Source organism: Oxyura jamaicensis, chromosome 3, assembly GCF_011077185.1.
Source record: "Oxyura jamaicensis isolate SHBP4307 breed ruddy duck chromosome 3, BPBGC_Ojam_1.0, whole genome shotgun sequence".
Taxonomy (NCBI): Eukaryota; Metazoa; Chordata; class Aves; order Anseriformes; family Anatidae; genus Oxyura; species Oxyura jamaicensis.
The window spans coordinates 19,174,896-19,193,619 of NC_048895.1; positions in this window are offsets into that span (position 1 = coordinate 19,174,896).

An 18,724-nucleotide genomic window follows, 5' to 3' on the forward strand; every position below is an offset into this window, starting at 1 on the left:
AAAGAAAGGAAAAGAAAGGAAAAGAAAGGAAAAGAAAGGAAAAGAAAAGCTTAAAATTAGAATCTGCATTTCCTAAATTCAGGTCAACAAGGAGTTGCTTACTACATGCAACAGTTTGATAATATTTTATTTACAGAAAAGCACATTTTATGGAATTAAAATAAAATAAAGAGCACAAAGTAGAATGGATGCAAATACTGAAATTCAAAAATATGAAGGAAAGCCAAGTACTGTAAAATGTTCCACACTTTGTAAAGTTAGTATATATAATACATATTCAACCAAACATATATTCAGCCAAATAATAATAGCTGAACAAAGTTCTTTCTGCCTACTTTGCTTATTTCTAAATCTGGATATTACAAAAGAGCAGATGGTATTTTATGCCACCTGCAAATCCCTTCCTCTTTCTCTTTTTTTGTAAGCTGTATATACATTCCCATTCATATACAGCTCTAAGCAATCTCTTAAAAGAAGCAATAAAGGCACCCTTGCCCCACAGATGTAGAGCAGAGGTCAAAGGTTTCGATTGCCACTGGAGTTCAAAATCTTCATTCAGTACATCCTGCAGTTCTTAGTTCTCAGACTGAACTTGAAACATGAATAGGTGTGAAAAGGTTGATAAACCCACAGTATTTCAGTGACGTTCCAGCTTTCTTTGATGGACACCAAACAAGAAAGCATAGGGGAAGGACAGTGTTTTCTCATGACACTAAATAATAACCAATCTTGCATCAGAATACTCCGCAATAAAAGTGGCCACACAGTAAATTGGAGATAAAGAGTTAGAAGACAGTGCTCTTGATCGGTCGTGCAGGGCTGTGCCCGATCTGACATCTCACCAGTCATTTTGATGACAACAATTGATCATTTGAGAAGTGGCCATAAGGTAAGCACTTAAAATTTCTCCCCCCAGATGCACAGAAATAATTCAAAGGCAGCTAAGAAATTAGAAAGTGAAAAGATTCAGAAAATGCAAACTAATCTACAGTGGAGAATCGATTTGCGTTTCAGACATTCAGAGGAAGGTTAAAACCTGGAAGGCAGTTATGCTGAAAGAGGCAGAGGGATGAAAGCTTTGCCTGATGAATGGCAAATGCGGGAGATATTAGCAATGTAGAAGCATGAGATCGCAGAGAAGGAAATAGAAAGCTGTCATCATTTGAAAGTCTCATTTAAAACACTGAATCCGGTTCAGCCACTTCACTACACGGAAAAGACTGACAAACTGCAGACGGTTCCAAGAAAATAATTCCAAAAATAGTGAATTATCCAGGAGTAAGATGGAGACACCTACTAAAATCAAAAGCACCAAATGTATACTATTAAACTAAAAATAGCTACAGAGGCAGGATACCACTTTGCAAATATCTGAGGATGTAACTTCTAGGGGCGGTGTGAAGGACTGGGAGTGCAAAAGAGCTATGCACCTGAGCAGACGTGGCTGACAGAGTGACCGGCACAACTCATTCCGCACAGCAAGATTGTCCAGTTTTACAGACTGGCAGAAACACAGCCCCCCATTTTTACCACATTTATAAATCACAGCTCAACTATACAGGTGTTACTATTCTCCAGAGTCCTGTAGCTCTCTTTGAGTTTTTATCACATTCCTCCAGCATTTGACCTCCATAGACTTCGCTTTTTCCCAGTATTGTCTCTAATAGCTCCTGTATGAGGCCATCTGTCTTCTGCACCCATTCCCTTTACATGAAGGGTTACAATAGTCAGCCCTCCAAAAAACTCATCTTCATCCCAGAAGCTACAGCTGCTTGGTCTAACACACACAGGCCTTTTCACATCCTGCAAGCAGAGCACACAGCTATTCCTTCTAACCCTACAGCATTTTTTATGCCTTTGCCCTGTCATAGCTTCCCTTGAAGCCAGCCCCTCATTAATGATACCTCCTCATCAGCTGTCAGAGACTGAAGAGAAGGCAAGGGGAGAAGAAACGTTGCAGTGGTGGAAATTTTCTCCCTTTGCTCCCACAGCATTTAGTTTCATGCAGTTACTTTTGCTCTGCTCTGATGTTCTGTGCAGGAGAATTGCTGCAGTTTGGGGGGGTGAGAGCAGAATGCCAGATGTCTCGTGGTCCCAGCCACCACACCCTGCAGAGATATTTCTATGCTGAAGCAGGGGTGGGAAGCAGCACTTCAAAGCTGAGTACCTTCTTCTGTGTCTTCTGTGAAGCTGCTGTTAAACAGCCCCTGACCAAACTTCACACAGGAGAGCTCCAATGTCCTTTGGATACCTGTAACATGGACAAAGGCAAGATGTCTTTCATCTTCCTCACAGAAAAGGTGCTAATGGGTTTCTGGTGCCTGTAATGTTAGAACACGGCATGTTTTCCAAAATCTGCAGCTAAGAAATACAAGGAGGTTTTCTAAGAGTTGCCACCAGAATGATAAACTATAACCTTTTGTTCATTCAGTAGAAAACAGGTTAGCTTTCAGACGACCATTGACTTGCCACAGGACTGAGTTCAGAGTTAGTAGTCATCAAACGTAGCATTTACTGAGAGGACGGAAAGAACAACAACAGCATGTAATGCAGAGCCAGCAAATTCCCCTCATTTTATGGAGCTGGCCTGCGCAGCAGCATGCAGGGCCAGCGACTGAACTTTTGAGAAACAGTAAAGAACCAAGTGGGCCTACAGTGCAGGGAGCATCTGCAGTGCAGCACATTTTGCCATATTCTTGACATACCTCCAGCACCCCCAGGTGACTATTTGCAAAGCCTGAGCAGAGCCCAGCACTGGTTTATGTCACAACGGAGCCTCAGTTACCATTCAGAGACAATCCTCTCCCCTTTTCCTGAATTTCTCATGCAAAACAATGAACTGACCATATTAATCATTTTCTGTATGCAGCTGAACACGTGCAGGGTGGGAAAAGGCAAGAGGCCCCAGTCTGACATTACCTGGCCTCCTTCTGTAACGCGCAGTGCCAAAGACTGCCCAAAGTGGTTTAGATTTGTCTAACTCATACCACTGTTTCAGTGCTCACGAGCAAAGAGGCTCTCAAGGTGTGGCACACAAACCATTTTTACAAGTGCTTTTTAAAGGAAGAAAAAAAACACCACCATGCATCTTTTGTGGCTACAGTAGCAGACCGAAAGCCTGCAATTGTGCCAACTCTTATCTGAAGAAGAACAAATACTTCCACGTGAACAGCTACTGCGTGAAGGGAGGACAGTGACTGCCTGATGGCTGATAACTACCCGGTCACCAGAGAAGCACATTTATAAAGGTCCTTACTCATTAATCGCTTCCTGAACATTAGGTAAACACTTTCACAACAGCAATCACAGCCAGTCAACAGAACCTCACTGCTACTACACGCGGTGCGTTCAGCCGCTCCTGCCTGAACCTGCACTTGCAGCTCCAGATGGTGGTGCAAGAAAAGATAAGGGGAGAGGTTAAGATAAAGCAGAGGGCATCGGTGAAACCTGATGTGCATTAGGTGGGTGAGGGGCGAGGTTGGGGGCACGCAGTAGGTGGGCAGAGGCAAAAGGTTGGGATCTTGGTGGGGTGAGTTACACAGACAGGAAAGCAGAGGATCTGAGGTGGAGGCACAGGTTTGTGGGAACAGGACATGCAGCGGTATACGCATCTGAGGATCTAGTGAAGGGGAAGGAGTGGGGGAGGCAGGCAGGGATGGCAACACACTGCTTCTGACCCATCCTTATGGTCTGGAAAAGCGTAATCTGGTAGTGTCTACTGGTGCTGACACTCAAATTAAAGCTTGAGACCTCCCTGCCCCAATTCAGTCTTGATTTACAAGTCAGCTATGTCTTAAAGCTCAGTTTGCTTTTCATGATGCAGAGTCTGTAGTTCCCCACACAGAAACTATATAAACAGGAAAGATTTACCAGCAACACACAGGTAACAGACTAGGAGGGTAGAGCAGCTCCTTCCTGGGCTCAAAAGCTATGTCTGAGCTCCCTCTGGCGATTTGTGTTGGTTTTCCACACTCAAGGATCACTACCAGTTTCTATACACCTACGGATTGAATAGCTCAATTAAAACCCAAATAGTTTTAAAACAAATAAATGGACTAAGGGTCTTTTTACCTGCCCAGTACAGTTCATATCGATTATACTTCACAAAGCTAAGTTCCTCTTTTCAGAAGTTTTCAGAAAAGTAAAACAGAACAAATACAGACTGAATGGCATTAGAGACAAGTTGAAACTAGACTGCTTCCAAAGCTCTTGCGAAATAAAACCAGCAAGCTTGTATAACTTTCTACTTTAGGTAACAGAAATATCTTCTGAAATAGCATTTCTAGAAAGGAGGGGTAGAAGAGGGCTTTTGCCATCACATATCTGAAAACAACCATCGTAAACAAGGCTGGCATATAAATCAGTTCCCTTGGTATGTTATAGAATAAACAAATGTTTGAATCACTAACTTTTTAAAAAATTCAGACTGCCCAATTTTTGGCATGATGCATGAGCTCTGAGACATGGCCGCTGCAAGCCTAAAAAGGAGAGAGTACAATTCATTTAAGTGTCAGGATCTGGGGTCCTTCCCCAGTCACATCCTCTTTGCGAACTTGAAATATATATATATGTTTAAATCATTCTGTTTTTAAAACAAACAAAAAAGGCTTTAAAACTAAAACAAGCATTAAAAAAAAAAAAAAGTTTCTGTCTCATTGAAAATGTGTCTTGAGATATATACGTTAATTTTTATGGCATTTCTCTGCCTGCCAATTTAATTATTTGCTCCTGGAATCAGGGATGGAAAGGAACTTTTTTTACGCAGGGAGCTTCAGCTACAGAGGCTGTGAACTGTTGCCTTAGCTCCTGCATACCCTACCCTCACCGCACACACATCTACCTGTGCTTTTCCCCACAATAGGAGAAAAAAGGAATACTTTAACCAAAATAAAACTGAACTATCTAGTGGTCAGTATAAACCTGTCTTCTGCCTCTCCTGCTGTTTTGCCATGGGGTTGTTCACTGTTTACTTCAGCTGTCACTGACGTGGTGCATAGTCTAGCATAGGGGTGCCCTCATCTCAGGCACTACTTCTACAGCAAGCTGCGGGCATCAGCATTATTGTTTCCTGATGTTGCTGTTCTTTGGCTTGTTATCAGTTCTGCTGCACTTATGGGACTGTGTTTTTGAGTACCGTTGAGCCACAACCACAAATTAACTTCTGTTCATACATTCATCCTCTTCCTCTGCCACCAGATAAATCCCTACCTCCAAGACAAATGCCACTAACAACCTTCTACAGTCCTATCCCCTTCTGCCTACAGCAGGGCAGTAATTCCCTCACAGCTCCTGTCTTCACACTGTTATGCCTGGACTTAATTTCCTGACTTCTCAAATCCAGGTGCAAATTTAGGAGGGAACATGACAGCAGCCATGTAGTTGTTTAGAGCAGGGTGAGAGGCTGTTAGCCCATCTGCCAGGGGAGAGTGCAAGCTGCAGGGGAATTTAATGTGCCCAAATGAGGAGGAGAATGAAGAGCTGTAGCTTTGCATTTAACGTTACAGAGCAGCAACGTTTCCCTGCCCATTACATCATGCTCATCATTAGCTCACCAGCTAACAATCCTCACAAAATATATCTACAGAATATTATTTATGCCTCAGTGATTCTCCATTGAAGTACAGGAACCTCGTGAAATTAAAAAAAAAATAATAAAGTAAATTTACACTTCACAGCTCCTGTCTTCCAGTGCCATCTAGGGTTCAACTCTGGAAAAGAAGTGACTAATGGGATTCCTCCTCGTCAGATCAATTTGCCATAACTAACATACTTTGGAAACTGAAAGATGGCTCTGATAGTAAGTATCGTTATAAATTAATAACCTATGCATATATCAAATTTAGATATATCTGTTCGTAGATTTATTCTATAGCATTACATTCGAACACAACTTTTTTATGATTTAAAATCAGTAACACTCACAAATCATATGTTTGTGTATATGTATATACAGCAGTTATTTACTTCTGATTATTCTGTTCTTGGTAAGTAATTAAATCACTTCATAAAACAACGGTTGCAAAAGAGAAGAAAGGAAAAGAAAGGAGAACTGAGATTACCCTACTTCATTTTCAGATCCCATGCAAAAAGGAGTAGCCGTCTATCAAAATCCAGGAAAAAATTTACTTACAAAGTAAAATTGCAAAGCTTGGACTGACTGATCATGTAATGCATCTGCAAAAGGGAGCGAGGTGCTTTTTTAAATCAGGGAGACAAAAAATGAGAGATTATCCAGAGATCGCCTGTCTTTATTTTTTTATCATTCCTCCCCTGATATTTTTCTCAATTGTGATATTTGGTTATCTTCAACGTCCATCCACAATCAGTAGTTAAATAGTTCATAACCACTGAGAGCAGCCTTGATCCCTCTTTACTATTAAGTGCATAAACTTCGGAGAAGAACATGAGGATATTAAAAAGCCCAACCAAGTTTCTATGAAGTAAGTGTTTATCAAGCAGTAAAGATAATTCCCCCTTGAAAATTAAAGGTTCTAAATTAAGATACAAATTCTAGGTGGAAAATACAATAAAAGGAATACGGATACAGAATTTCATACAATAGTTTCATGCAGGATTTAAGAAAACCCTAATCTCCTACCTACTCATCAAAGAATCCAAAACTAATTATTATCTGAATTAGTCTAGTTGGAAAGGAAAGGAAACAAAGCAAGGTGCTTAGCTACTTTAATTCCAGTGAAAATTTAATTTTATTAGAGCAATTTCAGATCACATTCCTGACAGCTGTGTTTATCACATTTTCTTCAAAGGATAGGAATTAGCACTGACTGACATCAACATCAAAGCTCATTTATTCACCTGCCCACATCCTACCAGCCCTTCTGAGCTTGTCTGTTGATTTAGCACTTTAATAACACGACAGTAAATAAGATTTCATTTCAGAGTCTGCATGTATTTTTGTCAAAGAACTTAGCATAGCCTTCTTATAACATCGCATTAGAACCCACCTTTGTAGGTTGGATGAAAGAGCAGCAAGCTGTATTCCTGAACAGGCAAAGGTATGGCATGGGCATCTTCCGCCTTATGGTGAAACATCAGAACTGATGGTGGAAATGGCTGTTCCTTCCCAAAGGTTTATTGTACTACATGCAGAGGACTAGTCTCCCCTAGACAGTGTTATAGGCATTGGCACCAGCTGAAAGAAAAAAAAAAAAAAATCGGAACACCTAATTTAAAAAAGTAACTCAACTTGAACAAGGAACAGCAGAGCTAAATATTTTCTCTTTAGTGAGCATATGATTCTGAAAAGAAGTTAAATACATTCAGTTTAGACTGAGACACAAGCATAAACTCAATTTACTGAGTATTGACTCAAATCCTTGATGATTATCCCTTTTATCTTCTACATGGGAGTCATGCGGATGCTGAATGGGAAATGTAAATTCATAACCCACCTAACCCTTCCTCAGTTCTCCCCACAAATAGAGAGGGTACCTTTTAGCCCATTCTGCAATCAGTTATTCCCATATTTGTTTCACCTGTTTTCCAGAGTTTCTTTCACCTGCTTTGGCACTGCTGGAGCTCATGGTGTGGTGTATTCTGGTATATTTTAATAAGGCTGGCTGTCTTTTATGGGTAGCTTTTGCAGCTCAGTTGCTGAATCTCTATGCAGCAAGAACAAGGGCACCTGGAGGAGGGTGGACCTGCAGCTGGGGACAGGAGCCCTCCCAGCCATCCTAGACTGTGGTCAGGCATTCCCACAAGTCCAAGGCTAATGCACAGGATACAGGACTGACGGGATATCCCTTGCTCTTGCATCAGGCTCAGCAAAGCCATGGGAACAGATTAACTTCATTAGCACAATTGGCTGTATCTGAAGGTTTGTAAAAAGGCAAAAAAATCCCTCATGAACGGGTTCGTCTGGCACTTTCAAGGCTTTCTGTATTAGGTGCAAAAACCTCCACCCCTCAAAAAAACAAACAAACAAACAAACAAACAAAACGGATGAGAGAATGACTGGTGGGAATAAATTCTACTGATTTGACCGCATTATTACAATATAGAATCCTGGGATCTGATATGCAGTAAAGTTATCACACACCCAACCCCCCCCCCCCCCAAAACAAAAAAAAAAAAAAAAAAAAAAAAAAACAGGGATGTGTAATGGAAATCATTTAAATTTCAGTATTTCCTCCAGTTGCACAGCCAAGCCTGTGGAGTGTGCCATTTTACCTGAGATGTTTATTGAGACTGGCCACTGCATTACACAGCAGAAGTTGAAAGCTGAAGAATTTAACTCTCCAATTCTGAGACTGGAAAGAAACAGAAATGCCAAGGAAACAAGATACTCATCAGCCTTTGAGAAAGTGATGGAAAAATCATCATTTTCAGTCACTTACAGCACTTGTTACACAAAAATAGGCTGAACTCCAGTTTTGCTTGGAGGCTGTGTCACTTCCAGTCTTCCCTGTACAACTCAAGCATGGTTTATCATGGCAATTTACATGCAGATGAGTTAAACCTCTGCTTTCAGTGACTGTGTTTCTGAAACTTAGTTTTCACTAGCTCAGAAAGAAAACAGCTTCCATGGGGAGGAATGTTATACTTGTAAAAACCTGCATGCTGTAAACCATTGCACTTAATCTAACCCTTTTTAAAAAAATCAGAATTAAAAGGTTGGCAGATACAACAGAGCAGCACTGATTTTCATTTTCAACTGTCAACCAAGCAACCGGTGAGTGTTTTATTATGTGTAGCCAGCCAGAAACCACACAGGCCCATGCAGAACCAAACTTTGAACATTGCTTTTTCTCTAATGCCATGAATATGTCAGGGAAAAACAAAATATAGAAATGTATTCAAAGTATTGTCCAGAAAACTCATCCTGCATGGCACTTTACATAATTCACTCTTCCAGATGTGCTTCTCACTTTATTAACACATGCAAGTCATCAAAAAAGTTCAAGGCAGAGTAGCTCAGGACAATACTTCGTATCTCATAAGGAGATCAGTGAAGCAGCACATCAGCTAGAATCAGTATATTATTAGGTTGGTTGATCTCTAAAGTCAATTCCTTATGAATGCTGACTTAGATTTCAGTTTGCAAGGAAAATATAGAAGCAAGAATTCACAAAATCATGATCATTACTGTTTAACCACTTCCTTTACCGAATATTTTAAATATTTTTAAAAGATGAATGTTTTCAGTCAGCTAAAGGTTTTGTTGCTTTGTTTATTTAGTTTTTCATTCTGTTACTCTGATGAATGAGAAAAAATCTTCAGCAGCCCAGAAGCAAGCAGGACTTTGCAGGCTGATTTAGGTGTACCAGAATATTGAAATGCACTGTACTCTCCCACGCGGTAAGTTTTCCTTATTCACAAGTATCAACTAATGACAGGTCCAAGATCAGTTAAATGGGAACCAAATGGCCGAGGGAGGAGATGCATTATGCCATGGCCTGCTAACGAGTCATTAATAGCCTGTAAATTTCTTTAATCAGAGACATGTTGGAATGGCAAAGTTCAGTATTTAGTAGTCAAGAAACTTCACAGATCATGCTCTGAAACCTCATCAACATTTGCAAAAGCACTTTGAGCAAAATCCACTGTACCCTTAACCGACCCATATTCAACACCCTGCACCCCAAGGTGGCTTTTTTCACCCAAGGAGTCCGTGTAATTTCTCTCAGAAGTCTCTCCAGCATCCCTGTGTTCCTGAAGATAAAAGACTAAAACATTCATTAGATAAAAGGTAACTAGCTTTGGTATCTTATATTTGGAGCACTGAGTGATGCTAGCTGTCCCAGTGCTTCCAGTTACCTTGAGAACAGAGGCTCCACTACATACATACATACTACAGCTGAATTAAGGCTGTAGCTCACATGGTGAAGTAACACTGAGACATTTGCAATGCCAGAAGCTGCAAAACATATTTAAAACAAATATTGAGAAGCAACAATATGCAAACACCAACTGCTAATCTGCTATTATGTTTTAGAAATTGACTTTTTTTTTTTTTTTTTTTTTTTTTTTTTTTTTCAGTAGCAAAAACTGCAAGAAATCAGTGGCAGAGATGGAGTCTACTATGGAGACCTGGATTCTCCTTGGGCTCAGGTTTCTCTCAGGCTGGAGGTTTCTGCAAAGCCTTCTCTTGCTGCTCTCAGGTTACTCCCTTCCCTATCCAAGCCTGATAAAAGGTAATTTTATAGGTTTTTGTATCAAATATTCAAATTTAGGACAGTTACAGAGAACTAGCATTTGATTAATGAGAATCAAACTCAAGTGGAAGATTACAGGAAACATTAGTGGAGACGAGATCTCATTTTAAAATTCTGTTATATCACACCCAACATTTGGAAAAGCACATTGCCTTTTTTACAGTTTCCCCTTTTCAAAGCAGACATTCATTTTAAAAGAACAAACTGGCACAAACTGGCATTTCAGGCCTCAGGGGAAGCTGTGTTGCACCTAGAGTGCAAGAGCTCATGTCTAATTCATTACCAAAATTAAAATCCAGGCCTCAACAATGCAAAGCAAACTTCAAATGACAAAGCCATAAGCTTCTATTCCCCCATGTTAAAACAAACCTGTCTTTTCTAAGTTATTGTTAGGAAAACTCAACTCCATCATGATTTTCATCCATCCTTAGTGACAAATTTTTACCTGGACAATCAGCTATACAGTGTTTCCTTAAGAAACACTGGGACAGCCTTTGGTGAACTAAATGTGCAGTAATATAACCATTATCACAGCAGTCAATAACCAGTCTCAGCATAACGAAGCAGGGCAGGTTATTTTGTTCCTGGCAAGAATTAGTGAAGGGATAATTAGAGTTGTGGTAATTTATTCAGCTGGATTACCCAAGAGCCAACAGCAGTAACAAAACCAGGAGTGGTGGAGTGTTACAACAGAGCTATCATGCTCATGGAAGCTTTCAGTGAGTTGGTGACAGCAAAAGAAAAACACTTTAAAATATATTTTTTAGGGAAGAGTTTTTGTACCGCCCACATTCCCAAGAATCCTTTCTGCTTAGACAAGGTTTTCTAAGGTGCTCCTCTATTTCTTGAGATTTTTCCTCATGAGATACTGCTAACACAATACTCTGACTCTCTGACTCTAGCTCCAAAACAGGGCCAATATGTTTCTCCAAAGCCCAAACCAGTGCTGATTTCTGATTCTGCTACCAGAAAGTGACACTAAAATGAACAATCTGACTACACACCTGCATCACCTTTGCCATGCACCCCCACCTCATCAACCTGGGGAATAAAACCCCTAAGGCTGTGTTGACTTCTTCCGTGTTCACCTTCATGTATCATTTGCGATCAAAATCAAGCTTAAATACAGTACCTGCAGAGCATACCATACGAGAAGATTGCTGCATTTCGTAGGACACAAGCTAATAATCATGCTTAAGACTCTCTTAGAGCTTTCAAATAGCTTTAAGGGAAACAGTGAAAAGTTTTACAGAACCAAATTTGCTCCAAGAGTAAATTGTCCAGGGCTGAAACCACTTTTTAATATCTCATGTGGCATAAATAATAGGAGTAGAGTTAAGTAAAGTGCATCCTCTCCATATTCCTGAGATACAGGTCTTATTTACCTCCTTCTGGGCCCTGTAGTGTTCCGCTATTGTTGCATATTTGTATTTAGTTTCATTGAGTCCAAACAGCATGGCAAGCTTCCCTCCAAGGAAACCACAAGCTGAAATCACACACAAAAGAAATAACAACCGGAACATCACCTTCATACTCAAGGGCTTTTCGCAATGGGCATTTTAGCTGATGGCTGTAAATGATACAGAGCGATCATCCATGTGAACATAAAGGATCAGCAGACAAACTGACACAGGGCACAGTTCATTTACTTAGTGAAAAACCTCCTCCTTGCTTGGGAGTCTCCTCCTTACATCTTACATATCTACTTCATAACCCAGCCTTAAAAGGTGTTTTTTTTGTTTTGTTTTGTTTTGTTTTGTTTTGTTTTCCTCTCCAAATGGCTGGCCAGCATTTCTGGGATAGCCATATCTCACTCCATTTGCTGTCCAAAAAATTTCTTCCACACCGTGTTTCAATTAAACTCATCTCAGTTTAATTCATTACAGGACCTTGTTACAACCTCAGAGCAATTAACCACTTCCACCTCCTTATATACATCTGCCTTCCTCTGCGGAGGGGATAAAAAATTGAATGGACATCTTTAATATTTTTGGAAGCTGCTGATCTCTGAAGAAAATGAACTCCGTCCAACTGCTTCCAGGCCCCACCTTGTCAGGCGCAGCGCTGCCCTGCCTGAAGCGAGCTGACAGACACAGCCTGGAATAAACCTCTGGCAGCACTGCTGCGTTGTCTGGGTGCCAGCTTTCTGAGACTATGTTCTTGGCAGCAGCAGTTATTATGTCCCGTTTTCTTTTTCTTTATGCCCTTGGTTCCTGGCCCTGGGCTGGTTTCTCCTGTTTCTCCTGTCTCCTGAAGTGCTCCTTACACCTTTTTTGTATTGGCACCCTGTTCTCCACCCAGTTACCTCAGTCCAGTCTCAAATGCTCAACTGCTTTTTGTAAACCTGCAATAGAGTTAGCTCAAACCCAACTGACTCACTACCACCTAATTAATATACCCTGTAGGTCACACTGATTGCAATACAGTAATTAATGTCATGTACTTATCAGAAACTTTATTTTCAGTCGCTGATAAACTGTTGTTAGTGCTGAAGTATTTTGTGCCACATGGAGAAGAAAGGGACTTCCAAATGTTTGAAAACATGGGTGGGAGTGAAATAATGGTTTTTCTCTAGTCCATGTTAAAACAATTCTTTGTTTCACTGCTATAAACCACAGAAGAACTAGAGTGTTTCAGAGTCTTGAGATTGAACAGAGAGGGTCATTCATCCAGCTTTTGCCATCCCTGGGAATGTTTGCCCAGGATCCAAACACACAAAGCTGTAGAGAAGATTCATGTGTGGAAGGGACATAGGGCAATCCACAGAAGTACTTTATCTTTTCCTTTTCCTTTTTTTTTTTTTTTCTTCTTCTCTTTTTTCTTTTTCTTCTTTTGTCTTTTTTTTTTCTTTTCCAGTATACTTAAACTATTTGAAAATACAACCTTATAGTGAACTTAGTTAAAAGAAAGATGAGTGGCACAGTTCAAATTTAGGACAAGTTTCAGAGTTTCCTTTCATTGCATTTTTTCATTAAATCCCCTACTTTTGTTGACTAATGGAAAAGGGGCTGTATATCCTGTGACCATGCATGATTTTCCCCCGTGAGTCACGCCTCCTTATCAGTTGGACCTAGCAGGGTCTGCCTTCGGAGCGGGTCAGGACTGCAGGGTGAGTAATGATGCTGTCCATAGGAACCCCACCCGTGGTCATGGGGAGCCATGAATGAAACAGAAGACAGAGGAGCAAGGAGGAAGAAAAGATGTTTTTATAACAGAGGCAGCTTGCGGGTGACACAGTGAGTTAGACACTATGGCAGCCTCTGTCCCAGAGCTCCCATTTAATCCCCCTGTGAATTTTGACTTTTCATAGTTTGTTTGATGTGTGCCTGCCAGGCTCCGGCTTGACATACTTGCAGTCCTTTGGCAGGAGTGTTGACCCTTCATAGCCACTACTGAAGCACACAATAGGAACATAATCCACGGTGTAAAATACTCAATGTCCCATGACATTTCTAGCTGGGTACTCTGAGTTAGCTGACAATTTTGACTCTTGCGTTTGTATTGTAAGAATTTACATTTGCAGAGAATTCTGTTACTTGTGTGCCGTTGCTCCTTGAGAACCCGAGAGGAGATGGACAGGTCCCTGTTCTGTACAGCATTGCAATGTTACACAGCAAATAAAAGAGGACTGCACAGATGTGTAAAAGACACTTAAAATACACCATGCTGTCTTGAGTGAGTAACTATCCTCTGCAAAAAGTCAGGCAGTGGTCCTCTGGAAAAAAGGTGGAGCATGATCTTGTAATTAAAGCCTGCTATGTTGCATAAGGCCAGAGGACTGAATTCAGATTCCATACAGCTATTCATACTTTTTTGCATAACTTATTTGGCCATCTTAAGCTGCTTTTTGCTGTTTAACTGTAATGTAATCACTTTATAATTAATGCATTATATAGTAATAAACAATAATTAATCTAAGCAGCTGCCATAATGCTATATTTAGCAATGTGGTGCTTATTTAAAAAATCACTACAGCACAAAGTGCATTGAATGTTAGAGGAAGGAATGGCAGTAAATAGCTTCATGTTGCTTCACATAAAAAGAGTCAGCCGTGGGTCTGATTTTTCTTAGAAAAGTTGCTTTGCAGTGAAAGAGCATGCAGGGATTAGTTACCAATATCTCACTGTCAGCACAGAGGGACAGACAGCAAGGCTCTGACTATACTTAGCACATTCATTAGTGGATGGCTCGATGCAGTAGATATATCTGTGAATATATGAATATATTTTTGCAAACAATTGAGAGCATTGTGGAAAATAGGAATACAATTCAAAAGAATTTCTGCAAAATAGTCTGGAAAAAAAAACACCACAGGATGTAAGGAAATAATTTCAGGGTTCTGCACTCAGACAAGATGGGAAACAGCTGCTTAGGTAGCAGTTATGTACTACTCCATCTTGGTGAGCCCCAGCTGGAGGCTTCTGTTCTGTTTTGGGCATGACAACATTTGAAAAGCACGTGGACAAATTAGAGAAAGTCCAGAGGACAGCAGTAAGAATAAGTAAATATCTCAGGAAATAAAACCAAGGCAGAAAGATGCAAAGGCACGGTGTTGTTTAGTCTACAGATCGAAAAAGAGGCATGGTAACAGTCAAATACGGGAAAAGATCATGAAAGGATCATTTGTTGATAGGACAAGAGAGAAACTTGAAATGCAGATGGCAGGGTCTACATTGCATAAGGAAAGAATTTTAGTGAAATAATTTAAAACCACCACAATCAATTACCTAGGGAGCTGATGCAGTAACCATGACTAGAAGTCTGTGAGAATAAATTTGACAAGCCTATCAAGAATGACTCCATCTGTTTTGAGGCAAGACCCAGACAAAATGGCCCATCCTTAATTAGAATCAACCCATTCTGGTTCCTCTGCAAGTGCTTTCTGCCACATTGTTCTAACTGTGAAGGTGGCACAGAATTCACAGCATACTTAATGTACCGTATTTCGGTTGTTACCTACCTGTGTGATAATTATTTTTTTTTCCCATTATTTTCAAATTGCTCTTTTACTTGCACTAAGGCTGCCTCTAGGTACCCAAAAACAGGGACAGCTCCTTTCTAGCTATTGTAAAATGTGTTCTTCTGAAAAGACCAATACTTTGTTACCAAGTAATCTGGTCTAAATTATTTCATTGTTGATGTTGGTATCATCTGACTGAAACAAAATACTTAATTTTAAAAGCCATCAAGCATTTTAAACCCTGGTGATAATCCCTTGAGATAATACCCTTAAGTATTAAAAGGAGGAGAAAAAAAAATACCAGTTCTGTTGCTTGAGTAGTGACTGCATTCCAAATAATCCATCATTAAAGTAAGCTAAGAGAAAAGAGAAAGGGAAAGGGAAAGGGAAAAGGAAAAGGAAAAGGAAAGGGAAAGAGAGGAACAAACATTAACTTACTAAGAAATGAAGCAGTTGCAATTCAAACTGCCCAAAACTGGAGATACAGCCGCCAGGAGAGCATGGAACACAGAGCAGAAACAAGAAGAAAACTTTAATTTTAAACCTAAAGACAAGCTCATAGATGAAGTTGCACTAAACATTGTCTTGTACCACTCAGATTTTAATATGAAGTAATCTGCCACTTCGCAAAGAAGAAAGCCTGTTAATGTGATAATTGATGTGAAAAAGCCTCACAAGCCATTGTCCATGGCTAGATTCAGCTAATAAATCATTTGCTTCACAGAATTCCACCATGAAAAGTAGATTTTGTTAGGATAGTTGAGATATGCAACAGCTACCTGGAGGTCTGAGTTTGGAAAGATGTGTCTCTGAGATGCATCACTTGGAGGCACTTGTGGGAGTAAAGCTGCTTGAATCATTTCCAAGACCAGGACAAAATGTGAAAGTTCTGAATATATAATATATAGGTTTAGGTGTATGATATAGGTATAGATAGATAGTTAGTGAGTCTTTGGAGACTGTTTCATCCAAGCTGTGTTGCCTTCTTTCCGTTTTTCCTGCTGGAGCCCCAAAGAAAAATAACTGGAGCTGACCGTATCAACAGTCTTGCTGCTGTTCCTCCTCTTCCTCTTCTGTGCGCTATTCTTCCATGGTATCACCATTTGCAAAATAAATGATCCTCCTCGGAGATTTTGCTTCTCTCAGCTCTTAATTGTCTCCATCTTTATGGTTCTACTCATTCTTTTGTAAGGTAGTATCCTCCTCCTGCTCATCAGAAGATAGCCATCACGAGCACGGTTCTAGTACAGTAGATACTGAAGGTACAGGTCTCTTCTCGATGCCACCTTCAAAGCAGTCTTGAAAATGAGGAGCAAGAGAGCAAAACTAACAAAGAGAGCAAGACTAACATTAGACAGGCAGAAACAATCTTGTGCATAGTTGCTTTTGAGCAGCTGTGATGATCTACATCAGCTAGGGGCTTCTGTATTTCCTTTTTATTTCCCTTCATTTAAGGTGATTCACTAAGATGAATTTCAAAATAAGAATGTTCTAAAAAATCAAGACCAAATTCTGCATCACAGAGACAATCCTGATGGATCTCAGAAAATGTAGTTTCACTGCCCTTCAAAAGGGCAGAGAAAGGGTGATGAACACAGATGACAGGTATCACAAGATTAATTTGTTTAAGAACATGCTTCTTTTGGTCTACTTTTTATACATTTTTTACTTATTTTGGTTGTCTAGGGACTTGAGCAAGGGCAATCAAGAGGGACTTCAGGGCTTTGGGGCAATTGGTTAAAGGCACAGGTAGTGTTTTCCTCTGTCCCAGTAGCAGGGAACAATATTGAAAGGCACCGGCAGCCCCCGCTGATCAACACGTGGCTGCAGGGCTGGTGCCACCAGAAGTTTGGGTTATCAGTCATGGGATGGTTTACACAACACCAGCCCTGGTAGTACCTGGTGGGTTGCATCTTTCTCAGAGGAGAAAAAGGATTTTTTGCGTAGGAATGAGCAAGGCTGGCCAGTACCGCTTTTTTAACAGAGGAGAGGGATAAAGCAAGGCCCACTGGTGATACGCAAGTGGAAATCTGAGGGATTGTGTGCCAGTGAGGTCCTTCAGTCTGCTCCATGAAGTGCAACAAAGCACATTTAAAATGTTTCTACACCGGTGCATGCAGCATCAGGAACAAGCAAGAGGAGCTCAAAGCCTTGACTCGGTCCCAGAGCTGTGATGCCATTGGCATAAGCGCAACCTGGTGGGAAGAGTCCTGTGGCGGTGTCACGATGGGTGGCTACGGGCTCTTCAGCAGGGTTGGAACGCGTGGAGCTGGCAGTTTGCAATGACACAGCTGAGAGCCTCTGGGTAAGGATTAAGGGACAAGCAAATAAAGGGGATGTCATCGTGGGAGTCTGCTATAGGCCATCCAGCCAGGATGACGACATTGATGAAATATTTCAAGGGATCATCCGCCCTTGTCATTAGAGCTGGCTTCAAGGTGCCAGACGCGAACTGGAAATTCCACACAGATGACACAAACAGGTCCAGGAGATTCCTAAAACACCTCAATGATAACTTGTTGGTACAGGTACAGGATCTCTCCTCTCTGGGGACAGCGACAGGACCCGAGGGAACGGCCTGGAGCTGGGACAAGGAAACGTTAGGCTGGGTGTTAGGGGAAGGTTCTGCAGCAAGGTGATCAGGCACTGCAACATGCTCCTCAGGAAGTGATCACAGCCTCAAGCTGGTTGGAGTTTAAGTCCTCAGTCCTGTCCAGCTGAGAATATTCTGTGATTCTGTCAACAGCAGAAAGCTCAGATAATATGGAACTACACATCAAAACTAGGAAATCCTTGAGAAAAGAGGCTAGCATCACTGATGTTCTTAAACACAGGGGCACTCATTTTTGTGCAGTTATTTATCTACATTTCTCTGTCTGTAAGCCAGCTAGGGAAAAAAAATGTATTTTTCACTGTTTATACATGCAATTTGTTTACTGGAGGGAAGTTGATGAAGAAAAAGTACAAAATTTACAATAAACAAATTAGGCAACGATATTGGTACTGCTGTGCTTTTTACAAGAGTAATGTCCCAGATCTCTTTACACTAAAAATTCAGTGTTGAGTCACTTTAAGAAGCTTCAAAAGCTAGAGAAGGTCAAACATACATTTTTGAAAAATACTTAGCATCAACAACTTAAGAAGGAAACTCACCTGTAAAAGTTTCCGGGAACACCCCATGACAAATAAATAGATGCAGGAGAGCAGTATTTCCCAGGACAAATAAATAAGAGACACTAGACTCAGTATATTTAATGTTTTCACACAGAATCTACTCACTTAAAAACCTGCCTTGTAGCATTAGCTGCAGCACGGAGCCAGCGAGAAATCAGGAAACCCAACCCTAAAGCTACAGGATGCAAGAACTGCTTGTATTTGAACTGTGGGCAGGTCCCGACTATTTGCAAACTTTACATGAGGCTGAGAACAGGTAAAATGAAGAGCAGACCAAGGGGGTGTGTAGGAATAGAAATAAATCTTTAAAAATAGAGCACAAAGGGATATGTAAATGGCTACTCTTGAAAAAATGTGATAGGAGTTGTACTTGCAGGTTTTCAAGGATACCACATTTGGAAGAAATAGTTAGCAT